The sequence below is a fragment of the Podarcis liolepis genome (assembly GCF_965112155.1).
Source record: "Podarcis liolepis genome assembly, chromosome: 3".
NCBI lineage: Eukaryota > Metazoa > Chordata > Lepidosauria > Squamata > Lacertidae > Podarcis > Podarcis liolepis.
In genome coordinates this window covers 22958375-22974462 of record NC_139557.1, presented here as the reverse complement: position 1 = coordinate 22974462, position 16088 = coordinate 22958375, and the positions used below count along the sequence as shown (strand labels likewise).

General features: G+C 43.4%; 1 long non-coding RNA gene across 1 annotated transcript; it reads right to left on the bottom strand.

Annotated features, from left to right (window-relative positions):
• Positions 1 to 3378: 3378 nt before the first annotated feature.
• Positions 3379 to 13922, bottom strand: LOC310703484. The gene is made up of 3 exons (XR_014524178.1): positions 13886 to 13922; positions 11079 to 11275; positions 3379 to 4943 (listed from the first exon to the last, which is right to left on the bottom strand). It is a non-coding gene; the product is annotated as an uncharacterized lncRNA (long non-coding RNA).
• Positions 13923 to 16088: the final 2166 nt, after the last annotated feature.

Below are 16088 nucleotides of genomic sequence, written 5' to 3'. Positions count from 1 at the left end.
TGCATTGCAGAAGGTTGGACTGAATAACCCTCTGGATCCCTTCCAACTCAACAATTCTATGAGTCCATATCTCTTATTTATAAATTAAGCCATACCACATGACATAAGTTTCCAGAATCATGTATTGATTGCACCCTATGATGGCCACTTCCCAACCACCCTGAGTCACATATAGTCTGAGTGGCATTCCCTTCTACTCAGTCCACCCTTTTCCTTTAGACAGCTATCACTGTCACCAGATAAAGGGGAATTTATTTCTACAAGTTTGCCCTTCATCCAATCAGCCTTAACACTTTCCTGAGGTCTATCTGAAGCCTTTCAAGATTGTTTAGTCTATGGCTTTTAGGCATGGGGGTGTTGAAAATAAGATGACAAGATCCCAAAACAAAAGAATTAATAGGACCAGTTTCTCAAGGAAAAGTTACAGAAAACCAGCAGATCCCCAGTGAAGCAAAGGACAAACAAGGAGTTGCAGACAATCCTCTATCCTTAATGTTAGAATCCTAGATTTCTTTGTTATCCTCCCAGTATGCATTTCTTTCACCTTTCTCCCCCAGGTGTACAAAAGCCTTTGATGCCTCAGGAGTTCTGCCTTAGACTGATGCCTCCAGGCTGGTTACCTGTAGATGTAGCCTTATCAACGGGTTCCTTGCAATTGACAGGAAACCATGGAGCCCCTCAGACAAAAGACATGTCAGCTTTCACAAACACAATGGAATTCCTTCTTCCCACAGGAAGGGCAAGGCAGATATCATAAATTAAGACCATATTCCACGAATGAACAGACAAGAAAAATGCACATTCCTATATAAGGCACAACAGGCCATATAAAAGCAGAGTCCACATAAACAGTCAGTTTCAGCAATCCCTTCACACATACTTACACATCAATTGCAAAACCCCCCTAAACTATGTGAAGGAGGCTTGCTTCCTGTTGCATGTTGGATTTCTCACCCCACCCCAGCTCAAATTTAACTTTTCATTATCCAGAACACCTTTTTTCTTTTTTCTATTTTAATTTTTTTAATGGCAGTATTTCATTTAAACAAAATAAAAAAATGAAACATGAAACAAAAGGAGCTTAAAAATAGAAGTATTAGACAACAATGTACAGAATTATAGTGGATTTAGGTTTTTGTGTGTGTGTCTTAGAATCATAGAATTGTAAAGTTGGAAGGGACCCCAAGAGTCATGTAGTACAACCATATTACCAGCTTCCTCACAAAAATATCATGGGGCACTTTGTCATAAGCCTTACTGAAATAAAGATATACTACATCCACAGTATTCCCCTGATCCACCAAGCTTGTAACGCCATCAAAAAAAGAAATGAGATTCGTCTGGCATGACTTTGTTTTTGAGAAACCCCTGCTGGGTCTTGGTAATCACAGCATCCTTTTCTAAGTTCTTGCAGACCGAATTATCTGTTCTAGGACCTTTCCTGGAATCAATGTCAAGCTCACCAGTCGGTAGTTTCCTGTCTTATAAATACCTATCTTTTTGCTTATGCTTTCTCTGACCAATAAAACATTATTAAAAGAGTAGGGGGCATCTGCAGAGTACTCTTCTTTGATCACTAAGTACCCAATGCAGTTCTCAAACAATTAGAATTAGAGATAAGGGCTTAAATGCTGGTGGGAAATGAAGCACAGCTCAAATGGTGGCAGACTTACCCCAGAACCTTTTTCATTACAGCGAGGATTTGCGGAGCATCACTAGATATTACTCCTACTATTGCTAAAAAAGACTCCTTCTCCATTAAGTTAACTCTCCCAAGCAACTTGGGGAGAGAGCTATCACTCCCAGCTGTATTGAAAAATAAAAGAGTATGCTTCCTAGCAGTGCTATTTTTCTAGAAAAAGAGGTGCCAGAACTCATCATGAATCACTTGTTATCTTATAATGACAATGGCTGCCACCTGAGAGGTCCTGAAACTCAGTTCCAGCGAGTTCCAGCTGAAATAAGCCCTGCTTCCTAGATACATACTCACCCAGGTAACTGGTGGTGTTTATGTTTATTTATATACACACACACACACACAAACACACACATATAAATATGTATTTATGTATATAACCAGCCAACCACTTTAAAGAACAGAAAGGGTAAAGGGACCCCTGACCATTAGGTCCAGTCGTGACCGACTCTGGGGTTGCGGCATTCATCTCGCTTTATTGGCCGAGGGAGCCGGCGTACAGCTTCTGGGTCATGTGGCCAGCATGACTAAGCTGCTTCTGGCGAACCAGAGCAGTGCACGGAAACGCTGTTTACCTTCCCGCCAGAGTGGTACCTATTTATCTACTTGCACTTTGACATGCTTTCGAACTGCTAGGTTGGCAGGAGCAGGGACCGAGCAACGGGAGCTCACCCCGTCACAGGGATTCGAACCACGACCTTCTGATCGGCAAGTCCTAGGCTCTGTGGTTTAATCCACAGCGCCACCCTTCTTAAAGAACAGAGTAATTGTAATAAAAAGATATAATTCAGTGTTTTTTAAGCAAAGACTTTGCTGGGCAACAGTGTGAGTGAAACTGCATTCCAGTGTAATTGCCCCTAAGAGTAAACCCCATTTAACATTTCATCCTGTATTTTTATCTTGTGAACCGCCGCCCTGAGATCTTCGGATGAAGGGTGGTATACAAATTGAACAAACAAACAAGCCTTACTTCTGAGCAGATAGATATAGGCTGAGGCTGCAGGAGACTTGCAGAGAGCTCTTTGAAAACGTGGGCAAGGTTGGAAAAAGTAAAAGGAAAACACCTCTACCTCTCCCTTTTCCACAGAGACAAAATAGAAAATGCTTAATTTTAATTATTTTATTTGCTTAGGGGAGGAAGAGCCTGGGAGGGATTCTTCACCGCATTTGCACAGTTGGTGGAACAATTACTTAGCAGCCAGAGAAAGCTGAAGAATTTCATTATATTCAACATTTGGTGCCATCAACCCCTTCATTCTCTCATCTGTTGCAAACAACCAACCAAAACAAAACAACAAGCACTCTCATTCTCCACCTGAGACACATACCCTGGGGTAAAAGGGATTATTGCAGATTTTTTCTTTTATCCCCAAGGGCTATGCATTAACACTCATACACATTCTCAATCTCACACACAAACACAACCAGGCAGTAAACTACTACTACAGCTAATAATAAAAATAATAAACAGCTATCCACATGGCCCACATGCTCAGCCAGCTTCTCTCTGATCTCAACCAATACATAACTTATATACAATAAAAGAAGACCACTGGCTGTCCACATGGTTCCTTCCATTTTGCTGATCATGTACTTTCTAAGACCAGCTTCCTCATGCAACTCAAACAGGCAAAATAATGCAACCAAATGTGTCTGTAGCGGGGACAATCAGGTCTACTATATCTTCATGCTAACTTCTGTGTCCTGAATTGGTTATATTTTGATAATCAGGAGAAGATACGTCTAAATAAAGGAGAGTTGAGTAAGGACATCCTACTTCAGGGGTAGGCAACCTAAGGCCCGGGGGCCAGATGCGGCCCAATTGCCTTCTCAATCCGGCCCGCAGACGGTACGGAATCAGTGTGTTTTTACATGAGTAGAATGTGTCCTTTTATTTAAAATGCATCTCTGGGTTATTTGTGGGGCATAGGAATTCGTTCACCCCCCCCCAAAATATAGCCCGGCCCACCACATGGTCTGAGGGACGGTGGACTGGCCCACGGCTGAAAATGGTTGCTGACCCCTGCCCTACTTAATCAGCCCCCCCCCCGGAAGCAAAGTATTTTAGTTTTAGGGTTTTTAGAAATATGGCTTCTCCAACCCCTGAACTGCCAACTCAGATTGGATGCAGTGAACTCGCCATGGTTTCCACCAACCTCTGACTAGAAGGAGGGCCTCCCATCCATTATTAACCTGCCGTCCTTGTTACTCCCGGATGGTGGTTTCTGATTTCCTCTCGCCCAACAAAGAGCCTACCAGTGGAGCATAGGGGTGCTTCTCTTGCCCCTAGTTGCCAGAAAGACCTTTTAATTTCCCTGGGTCTCTCAACTCTGCCTGGCTCCCAGTCCATTTCTAAGCTCAGCTTAGAAAAGTGTTGGTGCTGACCTTGAAAACCCTTCATGCTATCAGTCCCTGCAATCTGTTAAATCTCCTTTGCTCCCTTCACCAGTCCAGGAGATCACATCTGATGCTAATATCTGGGGTTCCCCATTTGCTGAGATATGGCATGTTGTAAAAAGAGAGAGTCTGTTGTGCTTGTGGCATCCAGCGAGGCTCACTTGGCACCATATTGCTCTCTTTTCAGCACCTGGCTAAGCCTTTTCTTCTCTCTTTTAGCTATTTTAGCTTTTGGGTCCCCTGAGACATAATAATCTATTTCATCATCTCTTTTAAATGTTTTAAAATAGCCTTTCAGGGCCCATTGTCCTCCCTACCATTGGCAGTGTAGAGAAAAATCTGTAGCAAAACACAGTATAATATAAGAAAACATCAAGTTATTGTGATTTTTATATTTAAAACTCTCCTTTATTTATTTATTGGCACCGTATTATTTGCTGCTGTTTGTCATTTTATTGATTTTTATTGAAGATTTGTATTAAGTTCATGCTTTGTTTACCTGCCCCGGGGAGCTATTTGCACCAAAGATGTTTAATAAACAAAGATCTAAACAACCAAGGGCTGTTTTTTTAAGGCACCATTTATCTGTTGTCTTCTGGTTCTCAGCGCTGTTGCAGCCTGTATTCTATTTACTTTGTATTTCATTCTTTTGTCTGTAAACCACACAGGAAATAGTTATACTGAAGTGGGGGGGGGGCATATAAATCCTTAAACCAAACAAATAAAATAAATATTCGATGCCATCTTTTTCATTTTCCGTATTTCAAACAACCATCTCTGTGATTTGCACACCAATCCTGTATCCTGATGAAAAGGTAAATGAAGTTTCACAGCCGGGCAAAAACAGGTGCTGAAAAATAAGTAAGGACAAGCTCACAGAGGGGCCTGCACATAATTTGATTTCTTATCAATTGGTTTCCTTGGCACTTGAATGACAAAGAGACTCGCCACACGTTAAAGACTAACGAATTTATTACGGAAAGAGCTTTTGTAGATCACAGCCCACCAAATAATAGATTTAATGGGATTTCTTTTATTCCATGATTTCTTTTTATTTACAGAAAAAAATAGTAAATTGCTGAAATTTGGGGCCACCCTTTTCTACCATGCAGGTGACCATCAGATAGTATAATTATGCTACCAGTCTGCTTCTGTGTAACTTCTGCAATAAGCAATGACCACGAGAACTCTTATTTTCTGGGAAGACGGTTATAGACTAAGGGGCCAATCCCAACTCCCCCATTTAGCATGGGGGGGTTATATGGACTATCATGTACTGCAGCCGCCACCAGATGCTGGAATGTCAAGCATACAAGTGCACAGTGGTACGCCTGTAGCTGAGTGAGCAGGGACAGCCTGAGGCGTTTTGGCCCCTGAGGTAAAATGTCCTGCTGTGGGGGCAAACATTGTATGAGCTTTTCCTCCTTCATGGGAAGCCCTTGTGGACACTCCCGTACTGGGCGGGGGGAACAATCCTTTCAGGATGCTCTCCCACCCCTGGAAGCAGAGCTTTGCATTGGCTCCTCCCTTCAGGAGAGGCCGCCCACACTGCTGGATGGTGGGGAGTGAAACGTCCCCTGCTGCCCCTAGGCAAAGCTGGGCGATAGACCACCTCCCCTCTCCCTGACTTAGCAGGAGGGGAGGCATTATGCAAAGCAGCCCTCTCTGTGCCTAGATACCAAGCAGCAAAAGGGGGAGGGCAGAATGGGGGCCACACGCCTTGGAGGGTGCTGCTTGAGGTGGCTGCCTCACCCCACCTCATGGGGCGACCAGTTCTGTGAGATACTAAATCGGGCATAGGCAAACTCGGCCCTCCAGGTGTTTTGGGACTACAACTCCCATCATCCCTGACCACTGGTCCCGTTAGCTAGGGGTGATGGGAGTTGTAGTCCCAAAACATCCGGAGGGCCGAGTTTGCCTATGCCTGTATTACATGCAACAAGAACAGTGAGAACAAATAGTTACAACCAGTGCTGTTTTTCTGGAAAAAGAGGTGTCAGAACTCACCATGAACCCCTCCCTTGTTCTCTTAGAATGACAATGGCACCTGAACAGAGTTCCGGAGAGTTCCTGGTTACAAAGCCCTGGTTACAACTAATTAAGATGGTGGCGTTGGTGCTAACAGAAACATTTTGTGGCATTGGTCAGCTAATTAGCACAGGATGGAAAAAGCAAACAAACATACCATTGAGGTGAATTGTGTGTGGATGGACTGCCGGGTCATGAAAAGTCTCTTGGTGGAGTTGGATCTAACAGTGAATCAGCGATGGGTATGCATGTGCAAACAAGGCTGTGTAAATTCCAGGGCTGGCCCTTTAGTTAGGCAAGGTGGGGTGAAACCACCTCAACTAGCGGATGCTGGACGTGTGGAAGAGGGGAAATTGCAGTGGCGGCATGAGCCCCACCCCCCCGAACCCTGGCTCTTCCTAGCTGTTGGAGAACAGAGCTGTGAGTCCCTTCTTGACCTGCCATGTACCTCTTAAGCAACTTTATTGCCCTCAGGTAGGGTGGAGGATGCTGCCCCGCCAAGCAGGGCTGAAGTAAGATTGTCTGATCTGTTACTGCATATGAAATGGGGATGTTGGGAGCATCTTTTGTCCATCTCAGGCAGCAAAATCCTTTGGGCTGACCCTTAAAGTTATACCACATGTTTTCAGATCAGGCCTCTTTTTTGGACAGGAACGATGGGTGAATAGCAGGTGCTGGCAGATGCAGGAAAGTACATGTGGGAAGAGCTAATAAGCCCCACCTTACCCTTTTGAGCTCAAACAATTCCTTCTGGACAGAATCCTGCTAGCAGACTATTTGTAGGATCTGCTCACAGCATCAGTGCTGGGGAAAAGAAAAAGTTAAGCCAGCTCTTAACCCGTTCCGCCATAATTTTCCAACATGTGTGTATTATTCACAGGATGACTTTCAGAATTAATTGTGTAAGCACGAAATGATACATCAGAATGAGCCCCCAAGAACGAGCTGTTAAAAATAAGTATCTTATGTGTCAGAGAAAATTATTTGAGCAATAACCATTCATCTGTCAAAAATGCAGAGCAGATGGTTGGTTCATTTCAAAACGACCTAAAAATGATTGCTAGCCAGGTAAAACGATACTCCTTGAAGGCCAAGCAGAGCTTGCATCTTTCATGGTAGAGGTTTGGTAAATGCTATGATGCTGAAGCCTTTGAGCTGCAAAGCCCCCTTCATGCAGCAAATTCCATTTTCACCTTGGGTGGCAAAATGATTGCAGATACAGGCCAGTAAGCAATGGGGATCTGGGCCTGGATTTGTGAAAGTGGTGCACAGAATGTCCTTCTGTCTTTAACTTTGTTTTTTATCACACTAGTTGTGGTCATCAGTGGGCTCATTCGGTTGATTATGTTCTCATAAAGTCCGATTATGTTTCCTGTTTCTAACAACATTAATAAAGCAAATTCATGGGAATCCAGGATCTGAATAATTTTTTCTTGGACCTGTGCATTCCATTTTAACCTTGTATTTCCAAGTATCAGATATTCCGTTTCATCCAATAATTTAGGAAAGGCAGGAGAAACGAATGATGTCAGAGATAACTCAAGTGGAAAGTGGTCACTTTCAGCTCTGGGAATTATCCTGAAGGTATCTTGGTTAATTGGCACATTATTAGATGTTAGGATAGAATCCATGGTGCTAGTAAATCCTCTGGGGGAGATAAGAATGTCCTCCTAATTCACAGGACATCGGGCATAGCATATTGTTGTGTCTGCCAAGCTGTGTTGCTTTTAGCTGTAGCAGGTGTGGGAACCTTTTTGGAATGCTTTCTGCTCATGCCTGGAGACCTGTACTGATTTCTGTGTGCCCCACGCATGTGCTCAGTACACAGAAATGTCCTATTATATGGAGCAAGGAATTTATTTATTCCTTGAATTTATATACCGCCCAATTCCTGCAGGTCTCAGAGTGGTTCACTCAGCGGCATAGCTTGGGTTGTCAGCACCTGGGGCAAGGCAAGTAATTTGCGCCCCCTAACCCGTGGATTTGCGCCCCCTAACCCTAACCCCAGATGTTGCGCCCCGTGCGACCGGCCCACCCTGTACCCCCATGCTACGCCACTGGGTTCACTCTACGCTGAGAGAGAAAACAGTTCAACGGTGGGCTGCCCTAAAACATTGGCTCAGGATTTCAGTGTTTGATCTAGGGAAGGGTTTGTACCAACACCTGACAAATGAGGAGTTTGTCAGCAAATGGCAGAAAACCATGGCTAGAAAAGCCACCTCTATTGGTCTGTCACCCCCCCCAACTTTATTATGAAGGCGCCCAAAAGATGTTAAAGCAAAGATTATTAGATAATACACACAGTGACTTGCGATCTCAATCACACACAGTCAGTTGTCCGCTGGCAGTTGGAGTACAATATGGGCATGTCTTTAAGTTAACACCTTACATTAAAAACCTGACTACCAAATTATCGAAGGTTATTCTCCAAAGCCAGACTAAACGTCTTTCCTTCTGCGGTGTTGGATGGCAGGTTGAGAGGAGTTCCCTACCAGGACAGACTTGGCTCGTGTGCTCAAGACATCGACTCTATAAAACATATTTTGCTGCACTGTGCGAAATATGAGCAAGCTGAACTGATATTACCCTTGTTGGTACCTTTCCTGGGAAAATCAGAGGCTCACTATGTCAGGTTCCTATTGGAAGACCGGACAAATGCTAGAACATTAGCAGTGGCAAAGTATCAGTGGCTGCAAGAACCAATGGTCCCTATCTTTAAGTCTGAACAAAATGCTTGTTTAACCTGGAGGTGGGCTGTCTGAATTGTGCATTGCTTCGTAACAATTTGTTGGGTCTCTGGACCGTAATAAAGATTGATTGATTGATTGATTGATTGAAAACAGTTCAACAGGGATATTCAGATCCACTTCAAACATCGCAAGGTATAGTCCTATCAGACAGCTGTGTCACCAGAGAATGCACCCAGGCGTCACTTTCTTTGAAAGTGGCTTTATGGCCACAGGGATATTCAGATCCACTTCAAACATCGCAAGGTATAGTCCTATCAGACAGCTGTGTCACCAGAGAATGCACCCAGACGTCACTTTCTTTGAAAGTGGCTTTATGGCTTCACCCCACTCAGAAACTTTCCACTTATCATTATCCATTATGTAAACATTTGTACAGCACATATAATATCACCAGAGCAGCCTTGCTGGACCAGACCAGCAATTCACAGGCAGGATAAGGGCATCAGCCATTTCTGGCCATTATGCCAAGCAATGGGCAAAATTGGGCTTTATTTGATTCTGAAAGTATCATTATGACTGGTAGCCACTGGGAGCTTTATTGTCTGCTAATATTAATATTTCTATTATTTATTAAATTTCTATATTGCCCTTCATGTCTATTCCTCCTTTAAACTCCTTTCAATCTGGAGTTTAGAAAGAGGCAGACCAACAGAAGCAAGTCAACTCAAAGTCAGGGGAGGAGCACAAGAAGACATCTTCAACTGCCGAGTTAGGAAAGTGGTTAGAGAAAAGCCATCCTAAATAACTGCCTGCTTAGCAAGCACTGCCCAATCTTACAATGCACTGCCAACACACAAAGGGGATTGTCACCTTCTGTCCCTAAGGAAACTTTTCTTCTGCCATCAAAGGTGGCAGAGCCACCTCTGGCCTCCAAAGACCTTAGGCAGCTTCTTGTATATTGCTTTTGTGTCTGTTGAAACAGTAGAAATCTGAACATGACATAAGGACAGGTTGCCATTTGGCTCTCCTCCCACAACAAGTGTAGGCATTGCAGTGGCTGCTACTCAATGGAATCAGGCAGTGTAAGGTTACAGGACAGAGTTGAATTTCACTGAAACAAAACTTTGGACGTCAAAATGAACTGCTGGAGGGGTATTCAAAAAGCATAAGATTTGCGAGGAGAAGCCAAGAGGAATCTACTCCCCTAGTACTCTTCTTAGTTTTCCCAAACATCCATTGTCCCAAAAGTTATTTTGATTTATCTGAACTTCAGAATATGCCTCAGAGAGTTGCAGAAAGACCTTTTCTAAGCAACCTTAGTGACTAATATTACTATGTAAGGAATATCAGCATGTTGAAAGGTTTTGTACCTTGGCTGTCCTTTGAAAGATAGGCCCTGGGAGGCAGGAAGGGGAGGGAGAAAGGGAGGGGTACATCTCTGGGAGGGGTGAGACCTTACTTCTTTTCCCAAAGCGGGATAAGACTTTCTGCAGTCTTGAAAGCCTAGAAAAGAAAGAGAAATGGGACCCAGAGCACTCTCCTGATCTGCATCCCAAGAGAAATCTACTATCTTATTCATGGATTGCTTCTGAAACATCTGTAGACATTTCCAATTCCAACACAAAGTTGTCCACTTTAATGCCATTGGAGGGGGGGCATTAGAGCAGTCTCCACAGATTGCAGCACAGAAATTTACAAGAGAAGGAAGGTTCATCCATAGCAATACGTCTTTTCGGGAAGTACTTGTCTACCAACATCCAAATTACGGCACTCTGCTGTTCTCTGTCTGGCGACTTCTGCATTCCGCATTGTCTTCTACCCCACTATCTTCCTGACAAACACAGGAGTTGCCCATGCTACTAGCCCCCAAGGTTTGCAGCGAAAAGGGAATGTGCTGTTCCAGGGTCAGCTGTAAACCTTGAAGGCTCCTGCTCACATAGAACACAACCAAAGCAGCAACAATCATCTAGACAATTTTAAAAGCAATGTTTTATTGGATCCTGAATTGCAGCCTTTGCATCATATGAATGACATTTAGAACCACCCTTTGCTGTTTCCATAATGGCTGCTCCCATTTGATTATCACAGTATAACACAAAAGGTCTCCCATCTTCCCATCAAACGCTCCAGGCTAGTGGAAAGTAACGAGTATGAATCAATTAAAAGGTGGATGGTATACAACATGTTAGGTATCAGAACTATGCCCACTCTATACAGTGGAGGCAGCATCCAAAAGTAACAGAGTGCAGCTCATGTGCTCAACTTACCATTCACTTGAAGAACATGGTAGACCTCCAGACCAGTACGTTCAGATAATCAGATCTCCCCGTTTCTTTTGCTGCACACCAGTCTCTCATTGCCAGTGGTTGTCCTCTGTAAGTTGTGCGTGTTGGGAGGAAGAAATCTCACCACCAATACAATAGTGTCTGGCGCTCACTTGGACTGGTAGGGCAGTGTCAATGTGCTGTCAACGAGCCAGGTCAACCACAGACCAGGACACACACATGGAAGGAACAAAATACAATTTATTTACAGAAATTAACCACACAGCACAGTCCTCTAGTTCGGCTCCCCTCTTGATTGCTCAAACCCCCTGGTTCTAGCACCTCCCAGCTCATCCCTTCTACAGACTGTTCTTCAGTTTCCCACCACCACCTGGGAATCTAAGTTGTCGTCTTCTGTGTCTCCCTGAGGGGGGGGCTCTTGGGTGGGCGGCTCCCACCACACTTCCTCATCCAGCCAGTTCCTGACAGGCAGAAGGTAGAGAGCCCAATGGCAGGTACAGCCATCTAATTCTAGTATTGTCCCCGTTCGTCTCCCTGATGAGTTCTACAAGGGGCAAGCACCAACATGAAGCTGATGGGCAGTGTCATCTGCTAGACTGGTTGTAAGTAGGCAGGCCAAGGGGAGACTGAGGTTTGCCAGCGATGCCCATTCACCCTAAATAACTTTCAAAATCAAAGGGCAGTAATTCATTTGAAAACCAATCTCAGCTTGTCGTACAAAAAGTGTTAGGCCACCCACACCTTTGTTGGAGGGAGCCCAACTGAACCCAATTCAACTTCCTGCTGGGTACAGAAAATCCAGAACGGAATATCCATCAAGAAAAGGACAATTGCAAAGTTTAGGCTCTGTACTTCATATTCATCGAAGTGGAATGTTTGGTGAATTTCTTAACAGGGGGTGGGGGAGGTTACTCCACCCACATCAGTAGGATGAAATAATTCCCAGGCATGAATCACGCACAGTTTACAAATTATTTCAGGAAGATAATAATATCATAAATGAGTCAGATGGAAATGTGAGGGCGTACGGAAGGAATTCATAGCTGTCAAGTGTTTTTATGGGGCAAGTTTGTAACGTAGCCTTAGAAAACCAAGCAATGGTTCAGAAAACTGAATACGACCAAGAGGGAGCAATAAAGCTATCTCTCAAATATTTGGTAGGCCGAAAACAGACAAGAGCCTCAATATTCATTCACACTTAGTGTGCAGGATTGGCACCCATGGGGGGGGGTGTTTCCCTCTCAATGTAGATACCAGATTTGAAGAGTAGATTTTCCTCAGGACAAAAACAAGAAGAAAGGGTTAAAATGTGAGAAAGAGGACTCACAGTACTCTCCTGATCTAAATCCCTAAACTGGTTTGGGCCTTCAGGACTCAAAGCTCAAGATGAATTCACTTTCCTAGGCATATCACAATGGGTATCCTGTGAAGAGAGTGCTTGAATACTCTAGCCAGAATAGCACCCTCTGGATATTATAAGACAATTCTCATCATCTCATTGAAAGAGGTGGATTTGCTTATGTGGAGAAGGGATGTTTAAAAGGGAAACATCAAATACCACATACTAATAATACTATAGAAGAAACATCAGCATGCTGAAGGGTTTTGTACCTTGGCTGTCCTTTGAAAGATGGCCCTGGGAGGCAGGAAGGGGAGGAAGATCTATTACCCTCTCCAGAGGACATGCTTAATGCTCCCATGGCGAGTTAGCAAGTGACTCTTTTGTCACTAGCCCAGAAAGAACGCCCTTTTGCAAGGCGTGACATGTTATTAGTTTTCCTTTTCCTAAAGTGTAAGCAGAACCCACAGTCACTTCCCTTCATTTGATGTTACAAAACAGTGGGTGGAGTCATAAAGATGCCCAGAAGGGCTGGCTGAAGCATTTAAATTATTCCTGATCTTAATCTCTTAAATGTTCCCTAAGATTGCCAGGGAGCATTATCAGCACAGAATGCAGATGCTGATGAGAAAGTCTACTGACATCTCCATCCACTTTCTCTCTCGCTGAATGATCAAACCAAAGGAGATGGCTATGCCTCTAGAGCCCTAGTGACCAAGGAGCCAGCAGAGGGAGGTGTCACAATGAAAAGGGCGTGTCACAAGGACCTCCGCAACCTAGCAACCACCAGCACTCAACTGACACTACTCTCAACTGACACTACTAAGCTGCTAAGTTTTAATCCACATTCAGCTTTTTACAAATATGTAAAATGAAATTTATTCCTTTATATTCAAGCTTCCGTTGTTCCTACACCTACTGAGCATTAGCTATCTAATCTACTATCTGCCTCTTTGGTCCTATATTGCTGAACCTAAAGTCACCCCTTGCGTATTTATTCAGTTTATTACCCTCCTTCACCAGCAGGTCCCAGGGCAAGTTGCACCCATCTAAAATTATTGTTGTTGTTGTCATTAATTAAATTTGTATACCACCCTATACCCACAGGTTTCAGGGCAGTTCACAGGATAAGATCACAATTTAAAAATACAAAATACATAATAAAAACAAAAACAACCCAATAACCTCCCCCCAACACAAAAGGGCATTGGGTGTCAACAGGGCAAGTCTTGAAAATACAACTCTCTGGTGTCAAAGGCCAGGTAACAGACCCCCCAAGTGCCCCCATTTCCCAGGGACACTCCCAGATTTACAGAAGCTGTCCCAGTTTCTAATGTGATTCTGGAATGTCCTGCTTTTCCTTAGGACCTCCCTATTTTAAACATTCCCTAAGACTGTCAAGGAGCATTACCAGCACAGAATGCAGATGCTGATGAAAAAGTCTACTTACATCTCAATCCACTTTCTCTCTCACTTGCTGAATGATCAAACCAAAGGAGATCTCTATGCCTCTAGAGGACCAAGGAGCCAGCAGAGGGAGGTGTCACAATGAAGGGCGTGTCACAAGGACCTCCGCAACCTAGCAACCACCAGCACTCAACTGACACAACTCTCAACTGACACTACTAGGTTTGCTTATATGGCTTTTAATCCATGTTCAGCTTTTTACAAGTATGTAAAATGAAATTTATTCCTTTATATTCAAGCAGCCCTATCCTTTTCAGTGTCATCCTATATTGCTGAACATTGGAAAACCAGAAATAATCCCTTGTGTATTTATTCATTTTATTACCCTCCTTCACCAGCAGGTCCCAGGGCAGGTTACAACCATATAAAATTATTACTGTTGTTGTTATTAATTAAATTTGTATACTGCCTTATACCCACAGGTTTCAGGGCAGTTCACAGGATAAGATCACGTATAGAAACACAAAATACTTAATAAAAACAACCCAATAATGCCCCCCCAAACACATTTTAAAAGGGCATTGGATGTCAGTCAACCAAAGTTAAAGAGGAGCGTTTTTGCCTGTCTCCTAAAGGTACATAATAAAGGCGCCAGGCATTCCACAGAAGGGCAGCCATGGCAAAGAAAGGCCTGTTCACATGTTGCAACCTTCTGGACCTCTCGAGGAGGAGGCGCACGAAGAAGGACCTCAGAAGATGATCTCAGGGTCCAGGTAGGTTCATATGGGAAGAAGCTGTCCTTGAGGTTTTGCTGTCCTGAGCCATTTAAGGCTTTCTAGGTCAAAAGCAGCACTTTGAATCGGGCCCAGAAACTAACTGGTAGCTAGTGCATTAAAATTCACTATTAAACCAGTTAAAACAAATTATAGGAACAGGGCGAGTCTTGAAAATGCAACTTTCTAGTGTCAAAGGCCTGGTAACAGACCCCCCCCAAGTGCCCCTATTTTCCAGGGACAGTCCCAGATTTACAGAAGCTGTCCCAGTTTCTGATTTGATCCTGAAATGTTCCACTTTCCTTAGGATGTCCCTATATTCATCAGGGATATGTTGGAGGTTGTGCAGTTATGTGATCCCCAAGCCAAGAAGATAAAACCTTTCAAAGACATCTGAAGGCAGTTCTGTATAGGGATTAAAAAAAATGTTTAATGTTTTATTACATTTTTATATATGTTGGAAGCCGCCCAGAATGGCTGGGGGCAACCCAGTTAGATGGGTGGTGTACAAATAATAAAATTATTATTATTATTATTATTATTATTATTATTATTATTATTATTATTGAATAGGATGCCCTTATTTTTATTAGAGAAATTTTGGAGGGTATTGTGCCAGCTGTGATCCCAATAGTTATTATTTGTCTTCCCACTAATGCTATTTTTAAAGCTTGCACATTAAATGCAAAGACATATGTCATTTAACCTCACATCTAACTTCACCCTGACTTTGAAAGGCACCTAGCGGTTGGCTGGGCCTCACTCCAAGTGGTTGGAGTTTGAATCAAATGGGGGGTCTGGACTCTGCATAACAATGAGAGTAAGACTTTTTAAACACACACACACAAATGTGATGCCAATTTAAATGAACAACACCCAAACAGCTGTAGGAGTATTGTGACAGAAAGAAGAGCAGAAAAGACGCAACATAGAGACCCTAAAAGTGTCCCTATTTTCCAGGGACAGTCCCTGATTTACAGAAGCTGTCCAGGTTTCCGATTTGATCCTGGAATGTCTCGCTTTTCCTTAGGACGTCCTTGTTTTCATCAGAGAACTATGAGATCCGTCAGAGAACTATGAGATCCAAGGAGATAAGTAACCATACAACTTTTAGAAGATATCTGAAGGCAGTCCTGTATATACGATTTTTTTTATGTTTAATGTTTTATTATGTTTTTATATATGTTGGAAGCCACCCAGAGTGGCTGGGGCAACCCAGTCAGATGGGTGGAGTATAAATAATAAAGTCATCATCATCACCATCATCACCATCATCATACCCTGTTTTCATTGGATAAATGTTGGAAGGTATGATCACATCAACTATGGGGATGCAAAAAAGGATCTCAGTAGCCCTAGGGAAAGTGAAGGGTTGAGATGGAGAGCATCATTTGCACCTCTGGAGACTCCCTCAGGTGACTTTGAACCCTGAGATTTTGCAGGGTTCTAAATTGCTCCCTCGGCCAATAAAGC